The sequence below is a fragment of the Hipposideros armiger genome, unplaced genomic scaffold (assembly GCF_001890085.2).
Source record: "Hipposideros armiger isolate ML-2016 unplaced genomic scaffold, ASM189008v1 scaffold_962, whole genome shotgun sequence".
In the NCBI taxonomy this organism is placed as follows: domain Eukaryota; kingdom Metazoa; phylum Chordata; class Mammalia; order Chiroptera; family Hipposideridae; genus Hipposideros; species Hipposideros armiger.
The window spans coordinates 499,588-510,519 of NW_017732312.1; the positions used below are offsets into that span (position 1 = coordinate 499,588).

The window sequence follows — 10,932 nt, forward strand, 5'->3', positions numbered from 1 at the left end:
TTGTCTGTTTCCCTTCCCCAATTCCCCAACACTGTTCCCCTCCCCTAATTCCCTAATAAAATTTTTTTAAAAAGAATAAAATCTTCCTCAACTTCACATGCCCTGTTCACTGCCTCCCTATCCTTCTCTTCTTCACATGCAAACTACTCAAAAGGGTTATTTTGTTCACTGTCTTCATTTCTTTACACCCTATTCACTCCTCAACCTAGTCTGGCCTCCAGCCCCATCGTGCTATTAAAATAAGTCTCTGAGGTCATTAACATAGCTAAAGCCAATGCACAGGGCTCAGTCTTCATCCTACATTCCTTTCAACATCTCCAGATGTGGATATGACTGATTACGCCCTTCCACTGGTGACTTCCACAACATTACCTTCTCTAGGTTTGCCTCCTTCCCCTTTAGAGCTCTTCCTCCATCTCCTTTGCAGGCTCAGCTTCCTCTGCTTTGCATGAGGGCATTCCTTAAAGCTTAGCCTTAAGTCGTTCTCTCACCCCACTCACTTCTCTGCAAGCAATCTCACCAATGGCAGATTGCTCAAACTGTGTATCTCTTAACTCTAAACGTACTTTCCTCTGAGCATCAGACTCTCATACACAGCCCTTTCCTGAAGTCTCCAACAGGATGTTTCAAAGGCTTATCAACCTCAACTTGCTGAAAAGAAAACTCATTATCTTCCCCTCCCCCAATAGTCCTCTTCCAAGGTTCCTCATCTCAATGAAAGGCAGTGTCATCCACAATTACCCAAGCCTTATTTGGACGTCATCTTGGGCTCCTTCCTCCTCCTCACTCTGCCCATATCCAGTCATCACAATCTCCTGCCGCCGCCTTCTAAATATCTCTCAGGTCCATCCATTTCTTTCCATTTCCACTGCCAGAAACCTAGTTCAACCCAACATAATCTTTTTTTCAGCCTCGCTCAGAAATCTTCCTGTACACATTCTTTCCCCCACCTGATCAATTTCCCAAACCACAGCCAGAGTGATTTTTCTAAAACACAAATCCCACCACCTGCCATCCTGAAATATTATTTAACACAATCTCTTTGCATTTAGGATGAGAAAACAATCCTTGATGTAGTGCATGTGGTCTACACAGCTTGTTGCTACTGACCTTTATCTGGCCTTGCCTCTCAGGAGAGGTCCCAGAACTCCATTCACACTGGTTTACGTTCAATTCTAATCCCTTCTGCCATTCCCCTAACCCTGTGCCAGCGCATCAGCAAACGCTGTTGGTTCTGCTTTGAAACTGTATTTTGAATCCAAATTCTTCTCACCCATGCACGCCGTAAGAACCCTGATGAAAGCTACCATCATCTTTCACCTGGACTACTGTCTCAGTCTGAGCAATCTCTCACTGCGTTTTCTCTTGCCCCATTCAATCGATTTTCCAGTCACCAACCAGCATGATGGTATATAGCAGAAGCAGCTAAATCATGTACTCACTGCTTACAAAACCTTCCGATAGTTCCCCATTGTGATTAAAATAAAATCCAGAGTCCTCAAGGCTGACCGTAAGGCCCTACTTAATCTGGTCTCTGCCTACCTCTCTGTCCTCTTTCACTATATTCCAGTCACACTGTCGTTCTTTCTAATCTTCTGCCTTCCTACCTCAAGACCTTTGCTTGCTCTCCCTTCTCTTGGAAAGCTTTCCAAGTCTCTGAAGGACTGCCCCTCTACATTACTTTGCAAAGAGGCGTTCTCTGACCTTTTTTCCTTTCCCATGAAAATCACTCCATTGTTTGACTTGACTTTCTATATAACGCTATGACTTTGCTCAGCACCTTCCAGTGGCTTCCCATCACTCACAGTAAAGTCCCTACTACAGCCAGAATAGTCCCTTCCTTGCTGTTTTTCCAACACCTCATGCCCTCCTCACTCCTGAGTGTGCTATTCCGTCTGCCTGGAATATTCTCATCCTAAAATCCACATGGATTAATCTCTCATGCATTTAGGTCTGGCTCAAGTGTCACTTATCAGGTAGATCTTCCTTGACGACAATAATTAGTATAGAGACTCCATCCCCACTCCCATCATTGTCTATCCCTCACCTCCTAACTTCCCTCAAAATACTTACATTACTTGACATGTTAAACATCAAAGTATTGTTTTCTCCCAACTAGAATGTACCATCCATGAGAGAAAGAATTATTTCCTTCACTACTTGTTTTCATTGTTCTTAGAAGAGAAGGTGCTCAATGGTTTCTCATTAAAGAAATAACTGAACTATCTGAAATTACCTAATTAATTTACATTTCTAATTTATGTCTTCAAGTCTCCACCACCTCCTCACATATTGAAGACACAGCTGTATGGGGGAAGAAGAGGTTCGTTCAACCACAGTTACACATCGTAACTGATTTTAACTTCTGTATTTTCGGATCTCTCCACTTTCCTCTCAGAACACTCCACTCCAGCAGTCTGGGGTTATTTCCAGTCAGTCCTTGGCTGTTACAAATCAGGCGGCCAAAAATGGCCTGGTGTATATGTATTACTTCTTTTCCTCACTGTATCTTTGAAATACATTCTTAGAAGTGGCATCGCTGGGTCAAAGGGTAATTGCATATGTAAATTAAATAGCTATTGCCCAGTGCACCCCGCCTCCCCCCGCCCCCCAGGGTTCATACCATTTCGGAGTTCCACCAGCCATGTGTGAGAGGCCACAGCCTCGCCCGTCCACTGAGTGTGGTTAATCTTTTGGGGAGGAGGGGGTTTGCCAATCTGATCGTTGAGAAATGGCCTCTGTTGAGCGCACCCTTCCCCACCCCTTACCCCTCAACCTCTCCACCCTCTCTCCCCAGGTTCTGGCAGAGACTACTAACTTCAGGCAGCGGCGCGTTCCCAGGGGGAGGGCGGGCGGAACGCGTGGGGCTGCTCCCCGCCCCACTCCCGCGCCGGTCCCCTGCAGGCGGGCTACGCGCGGCGGCGAAACAGGCCTTGCACAACTCTCCCGAAAGAGGAAGCACAGAAAGGGCTGAAGTAAACACTTAGGAAGACCGTTTTGAAAGAAATCGGGGTTTAGGGCTTTTATGGAACCATCATCTGGCCCCAAAGCCCTTAGCCACTAATAATATTTCGAGGCGACAAAGAAGGTTGTCAATTCGCCAGGGTACGCTCCAAAGAGAAGAGGGCGCGTGGCGCAGGTAGGGGAGGAATGCGTGCGACAGGAAGGCACAACTTTTCCCAGAATTTAAAAAAAAAAAAAAAAAAACACAAAAACGTTTTTTTTCTTCACGGTTGTGGTGTAGAGGGGGGAAGTAAGAAGAAATGGGACACAAACCCGATGAGTCGGACAGAGCAGCCGCGAGTTTTTGGAGTCGTTCTCCATATGTGTTTCTCCGTGTGTGTCTCCAACCAGGCGCCCCTCTCACATCTCCATGCAAAGCAGAGCGGAGAGCGCCCCAAGTCTGCGCGCTGCGGGGGAAGGGCAAGGCTGAGACGACTTCCTCCCCGAGGCCGCGGACCTGAGCGGGGTGCAGCCCAGTGCACCAAGTCTCCTCCCTGGCCGGTACCCCGACGCCGTCCCGCACCCAGCCAAGTCTCCGTCAAGTCCTCAAAGAACCGTCAAGGTAAGCAGCGCGGGCCCGCCCGGGATCGCTGAGAGCTGCAGTCGGGACCCTCGGGGCTGTCTTGGGACCATGTGTCAAGCCCCTGGAGTCGAAGGCCCGATCCAGCGTTCCCGGGTGAACTCGCGCACCCCAGTTCAGCTTCGTCCTTGAGGGGCGTGGGTCCCGGGGTCCCCATCGTGGATCTCTGCACTTGACCTAGCTCCGCGGGCTTTTGGGGGTTCGGGTCGCCTTCCCCGCGCTCTGTTTTCCGTTTTGATTTCCTGCCCAGAAAATGGCTTCAAGGTCAAACCGAGCGCGGGTATGAACCTCCACCTGTCTGGCAGGTACAGGAGCCTGACCAACTCTGCAGGGATTCTTGCAAGTCCTGTGAAAATTTGAGAGGCTCTGACTCATCTTAAGAGCATTTCCTCCCTTCAAAAGTTTCACACAACTGTTTGTGTTGTTTTTTTTTAATAACTTTTCCTCCGAATTATTGCCCTTTTCCTTTTAAAATAAGATAACGGAAAGCTTTAGACACCAAGCACAAGTTTTGTAATTTGAGTTGGAAATTAATGTCCAGAGTGCTGTATTACAGACTGAAGGAAACTAAGTAGGATGCCTTATATTCTGGAGGACCTTAAGTCAGGGGTCTGGCTGAAGACCTGCCCAGTGTGCCTGTTGTTTTCCTCCTGGGGAGGTATTTCTTATCCTTCATACCATATGGAACCCTAAATGCGTTGTTACCTAGCCATTCACAGCAAAGCAGTTCAAAAAAAACTTTCCATGTGATCATTAAAGAAAAAGAAATGGAGTAACATAGAGGGAAAAGGTACATGTATTTATTATTCCTGGGGATGCTATTTCTGTTGGTGTAATGTGGTTTAAACAAAGGCAAGGGTACTAGCTACTACTAATTATAAATTCTAGGCCTTTGAACAGAAATTTTAGATAAAGATTTTTTTGTCTCTTTGAATAAACCTTCAGTGGCAATTTTCCTTCTGGCCTCACTGAAATACTAAACAGCACATGGGCAGTCTTACAGTAATGCTGGCTGACAAAATTAACAGAGAGTCTACTAAGAAATATATCACATTTCCAGATGGTATTTCCTGTCTGCTCAATGTGTTGTGAAAGGTCTTAAGAAATTTAACGTCATCTTCAGACTCTTAGTACTTAATCACGTTCATAATATTAATATCTGTGCCTTCTCTGGGTATTTGGGAGACTTGAGTTCTAGTTCCATATCTGCCTTTAATTAGAACAAAGATGACCTTGATTAAGTTGCTTTAATCTCTCTGGACCTGAGAAAATTTATCATAAAGTAAGATTATTGGACTATATTATGTCTGTCATTAAAGTAGCAATTGAGGAATTGCTGTAATTCTTTTTGAATTTGTCCTGTTCTGGAATGCTGGCAAAGTTAGAATTGCTGACCACTAACAAAAGAGAATGGAGATAATAATAATAATAAAACATTTGGTTAGATTCTGAAATATCAACACTTTAGAGGCCTTTTGTTTCTGAGAAGTTCCTCTTAAAATAGAGTCAATTTCTGGCCTATATGTAAGAATTTCCATTCTATTGACAAACTGACATAGGGAGTTGACGTGCCCAAGCTTAAGCAGGTCAATATTAGATTAAAATATTTTAAATTGTTTTTCAAAATATATAACTTTGTAATATGGGTTACTTTATTATTTAGTTACTTTAAACCTTAAACACATTACTTATAGGGTATGTAGTATCCATTAAATTTTTTGTATTTTTATATCCTAAGAATGTATACCAATCACCCACTGGTTTTTGGGTTTTTTGGTTTTTTGCCTGTTTTCACTTATAAATAAAAAGTTCTAGATATTTTCATATTATTATTAAAATGAGCTATTTATAAAATCCATTGCTATAAATGACTGATCTGCCACTTTGAATTTCTTTAAACCATCTTACTTTCAAAAAACATTATTATTTTTATTTACTTCTAATCCTCTTCAATCATGTTTTAATTATTTTTATACCTAAAACCCTTTAGTGAGTCTACAACTTATGTTTCCACAAACTGGCTGGAAGATTTGTGTCCAGAGAGTTACAACATATCAAACTGGAGAGAAAAATAAAGAGTGGTAGTAGAATAAGTAAACACTAGACTAGATTAACTTTTTCCTTCCATTTTTATTATGAAGTATTTCATACATACAAAATATGGTGTATGATGTATATGTAAATTATAATAAATAACAGTATAGCCAGCATCTGGATATCTATCACCCAGCTTAAGAAGTAAAATATTACCAGTATATCTTCTGACTTTCTCTCAATGGCATTCCCCTTTTATCTCAATAGAGGCAATTATTATTCTGAACATTGCTAATTTTCTTTTAAAAAGCATTTAGAAAGCATATATGTGCATTTGCAAAGATATCAGACTGGGAATTAGAGTACCTTGGCACTTAGGAAACTGGAATTAGAATCTCACAGACTCTAGGCATGGTCATAAATAGAGTGCCCAATTTTGAAAGGCAACTTATTTTAACTTAAATAGCATAAAAACAAAGTGTATTATACATGATTAAAGATAAGTACCATGGAAATAGTCATTAATAAAGTGACCAAGATTCAGCAGTGGATAACTATAACTTTTAAGTGTAATAAAGAATATCAAACTTAGGAACTGCTAACATTTCCATATTACTTAGATTTCCTCTCTAATACAATTCAATCATTCCAAAAATATTTGCCAAGCACTATTCTAGGTGCTTGGGACATGTCAGTGACAGACGAGATAAAGATCTCTGCATTTATGGAGCTTATATTCTAGTGGGGAGACACAGACAATAATCAATGAGCATAAAAGTAAATAACATAGATATTAATAGGTAAAAAGTGCTATAAAAAAAAGACAAATTTGAGCAAAGTGAAGCTGTGACATTATAGAAGTTGGTAAGGCGTGGCCTCATTGAAAAGATAAGATCTGAGCAAATGTTTGAAGGAGTTAAGAGGGTATCTGACGGGAGAGAACCAAGATGGTAGAGTAGATTAACACTGTTCTTGCTTCCTTCCGTGAACACATTAAAATTACAACTAAATTATAGAATAATTAACCTGGAGAACCACCTGAAGTCTGGCTGAACAGAAGTTTTATGACTCAGGATAGAAAGAATCCACGTTGAGACTGGTAGGAGAGGCAGAGACACAAAATGGGCTGGCCCCCAGCCTCCATGTGGTGGTTGAGAATCAGGAGAGATATCTCAGCCAAGGATGTTCCCCCGAGAGTAGCGAGGGACCCCAGGCCCACACTAGCCTCCCCGGCCCAGACTACTAGTGCTGGGAAGAGGAGCTCCTACAACTGGCTGTAAAAAAACAGTGGGGATTCCAACCATATGGGTGGGACAGAAGTCTGGAAAAAACCCATATGTCCTCTCCAACAACTTGCGCACAGAGTCTCTTACTCCCAGGCACTCACCTTGGGCTCTGGTGGAGGGATGGTGACTCAGAGGGCTTCAGAGCTATGTGGGGGGCAGACTGAGGTTTGTGGCTTTGGGCAAGGGCTAGAAGACAGTTGCCATTTCCCCTGTGAGGAGGCCTTCTCCTGTGCAGATGGCAGAGAGCCATCTTTCTTGTGTTGACCCCTCCCCCATCCCCATGGACAAATCTGAATCTGAATTGGTCAGTGAGCTCCACTGGCTCCACCCTAATGATTCTGCTGGGACCCTGCCCTCACCCAACACCCCCAATGCCTGAGGCACTTTCACTGTGAGCAGCCAGCATTGCCTGAATTTCACTCTTTCTTGGAAAATTACCAAAGTCCACTTGCCCCAGGTGGGCAGCAACTGGCCTCCATGTGCTCTGAGACTTTTGCTGAGTGGTACCAGGCTCAGAACTGGCACCAAATCATAATCTACATGAATCTGGTGACTACAACTCTTCCCACTCTGGTGACTCCATGAGACTCTGCCTCACCCAACTCACGTACTGTACAAGGCTTTATCAGTAGCTGAAACTTAAGGGAACCAGCAGGTGGAAGCAGGCCTTGGGGTGTCCTTGCTTTTTGCAGAGCTATCCCAGGCCCGGTACTGGTGGCAGCTGTCCTCAGTTCACAGCATGGCCTCGCCTACATGCCTCCAGGTTTAGCACAGGAAGCAAACAACCATGGATCTCTTTGTAGCTCCCACCAGGGTAATCCCTGGCCAGTCACAGACAGTGGCTGACCTGGGCCTGCACTGCAGCCCCTCCTAAGAGGCCCCATAACCAACATACTTGGAGGTTGGCTTCAGACCACAGCAGAGTACTAACCAATTAGCCCCACAAGTAGCACACCCAAAGGGCCAACTCAACAGGCACCAGTGCCATCTGGGATGAATACCATTCAGTGGTGAAAGTCCCCCCTCCCCACATAGCAGCCCATAAGCTGTGGGCATGGCCAAACCCCAGAGCCAGTCAGCCTGAGGGTCAATCCCACCCACTGACATGCCAACAGCAATCAAGGCTCAGCTATAACAGTAGGGCACCCACAACCCACACAAGGGAAACTCCTCGAACACCCAGAGCAAGTGACCAGGGAAACTGTGCCAGGGCCCCACAGGGCACCTACTAAATAAGGCCACTTGGTAAGAATGGGAGATATAGCAGATCTATCTAATACATAGAAACAGAGAGGCTGCCAAAATAAGGAAACAAATATGTCCCAAAGGAAGGAACAGGAGAAAACTCCAGAAAAAGAATTAAATAAAATGGAATCAAGAAAACTACCAGATACAGCGTTCAAAACAATGACCAAGAGATGCTCAAGGAACTTAGTGAGAACTTGAACAAAGAGATAGCAAGCATAAAAAAAAGTATATAGAAACCATAAGAAAGAATCACTTAAAAGTGAAGAATACAATAATTAAAATAAAGAATGCACTAGAAGGAATCACCAGCAAACTAGATGAAGCAGAAGATCGAATCAGCAATTTGGAAGACAAGGTAGTAGAAAACACCCAATTGGAACAGCAAAAAGAAAAAAAAATTAGGATACTTTAAGAGACCTCTGGGACAACATCAAGAGTAACAACAAGAGTAACCCCTGCATCACAGGGCTACCAGAAGGAGAAGAGACAAAGCAGGGAATTGAGAACTTATTTGAAGAAATAATGACTAGAAACTTCCCTAACCTAAGGCAGAAAATAGATATACAAGTCCAGGAAGCGCAGAGTCCCAAACAAGCTGAACCCAAACAGGCCCACACCAAGACACATTATAATTAAAATGACAAAAGTTAAAGACAAAGAGAGAATCCTAACAGCAGCAAGAGAAAGGCAACTAGTAACTTATGAGGGAGCCCCCATAATATTGTCAGCTGATTTCTGAACAGAAACTGCAGGCAAGAAGGGATTGGCACAAAATATTCAACGTGATGAAAAGCAAGGACCTACAACCAAGACTGCTGAGCAAGGCTAACATTTAAAAGTTGAAGGACAGATAGAGAGCTTCCCAGTCAAGAAAAAGCTAAAGGAGTTCATCACCACCAAACCAGTATTACAAGGAATGTTAGAGGGACTCTTAGAATGGGGGACGGGGTGGGGGAGATCAAAATTATGAATAATCAAATGGCAATAGCTACATATCTATCCACAATTACTTCCAATGTAAATGGATTAGATGCTCCAATCAAAAGACATAGGAGGGGGGCCGGCTGAGTGGCTCAGTTGGTTAAGAGTTGGCTTAAGAACACGAGCTCTGAGCAACAGGGCCAGTGATGCTGGGCCGGAAGCTGTCGCTGAGCACCAAAAGGTGACAGGATGGCTCAGCTGGTGTAACAACAAGATTGCCTCTTTGATGGTAGGCTACGCCCACCCGCAACTAAGACTAAACTTGGCACCTTGAGCTGAGCTGCTGCCCAGATGGTTCAGTGGATAGAGCGTGCACTCTTAACAACAAGGCTGCTGGTTTGACTCCCACATGGGATGGTGGCTATGCCTACCCACAGCTAAGATTGAACACAGCACCTTGAGCTTAAAGGCCACGAGCTGCCGATGGGCAGCCAGATGGCGACTGGCGCCCTCCACAATGAAGATTGAAGAAAAACAACTTAGCTGTTCCCCTCCCCCAATTCCCTAATAAAATATTTAATATATATATATGTATATGTATATATATGTGTATATATATACACATATATATACATACATATATATATATATATATACACATATATATGAGGGCTGAATGTATAGGAAAATAAGACTCTTACATATGCTGCCTACAAGAGAATCACTTCAGATTGAAAGACACAAACAGAGAGTAAAGGGATGGAAAAAGATATTTCATGTAAATGGAAACAAAAAAAAGAAAGAAAAAAGCTGGGATAGCAATACTTATACCAGACAAAATAGACTTCAAAACAAAGGCTATAACAAGAGACCAAGAGGGACCTAGTAATTCCACTTCTGGGTAGTTATCCAAAGAATCCCAAAACGCTATTTTGAGGGGACCTTTGTAGCCATATGTTCATTGCAGCATTGTTTACAATGGCCAAGATGTGGAGGCAGCCTGGGTGTCCACTGATAGAAGAACGGATAAAGAGAAGGTGATATATATATTCAATGGAATATTGCTCAGCCAAAGAAGGAAATAAGTTCTTGCCATCTGTGGAGACACGGATGGACCTGGAGGTATTGTGCTGAGTGGAGTGTAAGACGGAGAAAGATAGATGCAATGAGATTTCATGTATATGTGGAATCCAAAAAAAAACAAAATAAACAAGCAAAGCAGAAACAAACTCATAGATACAGAGAACATTTTGATGGTTGCCAGATGGGAGGGGTTTTGGACTGCGGGTGGAAAAAGGGGAAGGGATTAAGGAGTACAAATTGGTAGTTGCAAAATAGTCATGGGGATGTAAAATACAGCATAGGGAATATAGTCAATGATATGGCAATAGCTATGTATAGTGCCAGGTGGGTATTAGATTAGTCAGGGGGATCATTTCTTAAATTATATAAATGCTAAACACTCTGCTATATACCTATTATTATAAAATAATATTGAGTGTCAACTGCAATTGAAAATTTTAAAAAAGAGGGAAAAGGTTAAGGGGAATAAGAGGTCCAACTTTTGAGGTATAAAACAAATAAGTCATGGGGATGTAATGTACAGCATAGGGAATATAGTCAATAATATTGTGATAGTGTGGTACGGTGTCAGATGGTTGCTGGACTTATGGTGATCACTTCTCTAGGTATATCAATCTTTAATGACTCTGGTGTACACCTGAAACTAATATAATATTTTATAGTAGCTACTTTTTTTTTTTAGATTTTTATTGGGGAATTGGGGGATGGGAACAGTGCTGGGGAATTGGGGGAAGGGGAACAGACAAGTTGCTGTCTTTTTGTTCTTCAGTCTAGTTG

At 42.9% G+C, this 10,932-nt stretch overlaps 1 long non-coding RNA gene across 1 annotated transcript in view; it reads left to right on the plus strand.

Annotated features, from left to right (window-relative positions):
• The first annotated feature begins 2,963 nt into the window (after nt 1-2,963).
• LOC109375486 (uncharacterized) overlaps nt 2,964-10,932 on the plus strand; it is a 60,167-nt gene continuing 52,198 nt past the window's right edge. Inside the window, exons 1-2 of the long non-coding RNA XR_002122589.1 lie at nt 2,964-3,139; nt 3,355-3,565. This is a non-coding gene — a long non-coding RNA (uncharacterized LOC109375486). The remainder of the gene's footprint in view (nt 3,140-3,354; nt 3,566-10,932) is intronic.